Genomic DNA, 2,841 nt, shown 5'->3' with positions numbered 1-2,841 from the left:
GGAAAGAGAGTTTAAAAACAAAACAGGTCTAAAATTAAATAACAGCCTGAGGAATAGCCTAACAACCAGCACTCGCATCTTGAAATCTCTCAGGCAGCTTTGAAAGCAAGAAGCTGAAGAGAGGACATTAAAGTCATATTCATATCAGGCTACAGATTGTTTTTTGCTTCTCTCCCACCTATCCCTTTTTTGTGATTATGCACTGCAGTATTCAGTCTAGTTTTTGTTGTTATTTTTTTTTTTTTAATGTTTTATTGTGAATTGTGTGATAGTCTACATGGGAGAACTTCAGCTTTACATTCATTAGATCATCCATCATTTCACTGGCATAGTTATCATCCTGTCCATGCATCCTCACCCAACCAAGGGGTGTACCCTGTAAGCCTGCACCCCCTCTCCCACCACAGTCCTCAGCCCCTTTCCATCTCCTGATCCCGAGCCCCCAGCCCCACCATCTCTTGACGTTGTCTTCTCTGCTTCTATCACAGGCCTCACTGCCTCTCTGGGTTGTTGTTGTTTGTTGTTGTTAAGTGCCGGTGAGTCGGTTCTGACCCATAGCCTCTCTGGGTAGGATTCTGCTTTTCGCCCTTCTCCATTGACGGTCCCAGGGTCCTCCGCTCCTAGACTGATAAGTTAATCACTCCTCTCTTTGTTACAAAATGTCCATCTTTAGATTTCCAACCCTCACAATCAGTCCTGATAACAATTATTCACCATTGCATCACAAGAGACCCATCTATATTTCATTTCATCAGCCCTTCCTGGACAGGCTGGACACCACTCACTGGAGACTCTACCTTTCTCCACGCCCTCTGGATCTAGGTTCCCTCTTGAAAGCTTGTAAACCAGTCACTTCTTGCCTTTGTATCCCTCCCCCTATTTTGGGTAGCCAGTGTCCAAGTTGCCAATCCCTGACTACCCTTTGAACGGAGGGAGTGGGTATAGTTCTTGCAGCAGGGACTTGTTTCCTCTTTTGAGCTACTGCATTTATAGGTGTAGGTAATGTTTATCGAATTGTATCAGATGATGCTTTTTTCCCTCTTCTTTCTTCTTAGGGTTGAGCTCTGTTTATCCAGTCATTGAAGTCCAGTCAAATGGGCATCATCTGCAAGTGTGGGTGTTCTTATGTCTGTCTGGCCTCTTTTTAATGGCTGGCTGCCCCGCTCTCCACTCTAGACCTCTGTGGCTGTGTCACTGACCTTGAGGCCATGAGTCCCCCAGATTTTGCCTCGCTACTGGCCGACCAGATCTCCATCCGAGTTCACAGTAGTTTGCTGAACAATGTAGTGCTTAGCTCACCCCTTCATTGATGTTCTTCTGTCACTTCCCCTTCTGGGTGACGTGCATGGTTGTCAGTCAAAGTGTATATTTCCCTTGCGTCTTAGTCTTGGAAGTTGTTGTTACTTTTGTTTGTTTGTTTTCTCTCTCTTTTTTTTTCCCCCCTGCCAGTGCTGTTTTGCTGTTATATGCTACACCTTCTACTTATAGAGGACTCTTCTCTTCATATATTACACAAGAAGAGTCAGCAACTGGTGCCATATAGCCAAGCTACAATCACACTTTATAAAACACCAAAACCCAAGCAAGAAACAATACCAACTGCCATATATCAGGGTAACAGACAACACCTGTGAAAGTAAGTCTGTGTTAAGCAATAAGAAGAGTGAAAAGGGAAGCCCACAACCTGATCACATCTCCCTGGAAGAAATCAGAAAGCATAAAAAATACCAAAACACAAACTCAATTAATTATTAAGGCCACAGATAAACACTAAACATGTCCAAGAAGAAAAAGCACATTACCATATCATCACATGACCAGAAACAAGATAAAATATCTGAAACAAATGACATAGAGGTAGACCTGGACTCCATTCTGGAAGGAGGGCAGGCCTTGGAAATACCTGAGAAGGAATTCAAAAAAATGATTATAAAATGTTTCAAAACACTTTACAAGAGAGTTGAGAAAAATAAGGAAGAAGTCAGGAAAGCGCTACAGGAACAATCAAATAAGATAGATACAGCATTGGAAACAATTCAAAACATACAGAACGAGGTCCAAATGGTCAATAACAGAATATCAGAAATATACAATACTCTGAAAGGGCAAAGGAGTAGAATAGATAAGATGGAAGGTAGAACCAATGAACTGGAAGACAAATATCTCAATACCACTAAGACAGAAAAACAAACACAAAAAAGGATTAAAAAAATCTGAAGAAGATCTAAAATTCATGTTGGACAACATGAAGAGGAATAACTTAAGAATTCCAGAACAAGAATAATCACACAAGTCCACAGAGGAAATACTTGAAGAACTGCTGGAAGAAAATTTCTCTAACATTCTGAAAAGTGAAAAGATAAACATTCAAGAAGCTCAAAGAACTCCAGGAAGGATAGACCCCAAAAGAAAATCACCAAGACATATCATAGTCAAGCTCTACAAAATTAAAGATAAGGAGACACTTCTGAAAGCAGCCAGGGAAAACAGAAGTGTCACATACAGGCAAGCAAGTAAGATTAAGCTCAGATCTCTCAGCAGAAACCATGCAAGCAAGAAGGCAATGGGGAGACATATAAAAAAGCCTGAAAGAAAAAAAAGAAAAAAAAAATTGCCAACCAAGAATCCTTTATCCAGAAAAGCTATCAATCAAATATGACAGAGTAATAAAAACATTCCAGGATAAACTGAAGCTAAGGGATTTTGCCAAAGCCAAGCCTGTGCTACAAAACATCCTAAAGGGAGTTTTGTGGACTGAGAACCAACAAGAACAGACAACAACCAGAGGTTGACATACGTGGCAGCATCTCCCTGAATTAAGACATCAGAAAGAAAAGTTAA

This window comes from Chrysochloris asiatica, unplaced genomic scaffold (genome assembly GCF_000296735.1).
Source record: "Chrysochloris asiatica unplaced genomic scaffold, ChrAsi1.0 scaffold00255, whole genome shotgun sequence".
Taxonomy (NCBI): domain Eukaryota; kingdom Metazoa; phylum Chordata; class Mammalia; order Afrosoricida; family Chrysochloridae; genus Chrysochloris; species Chrysochloris asiatica.
This window is presented reverse-complemented; position numbering follows the sequence as displayed.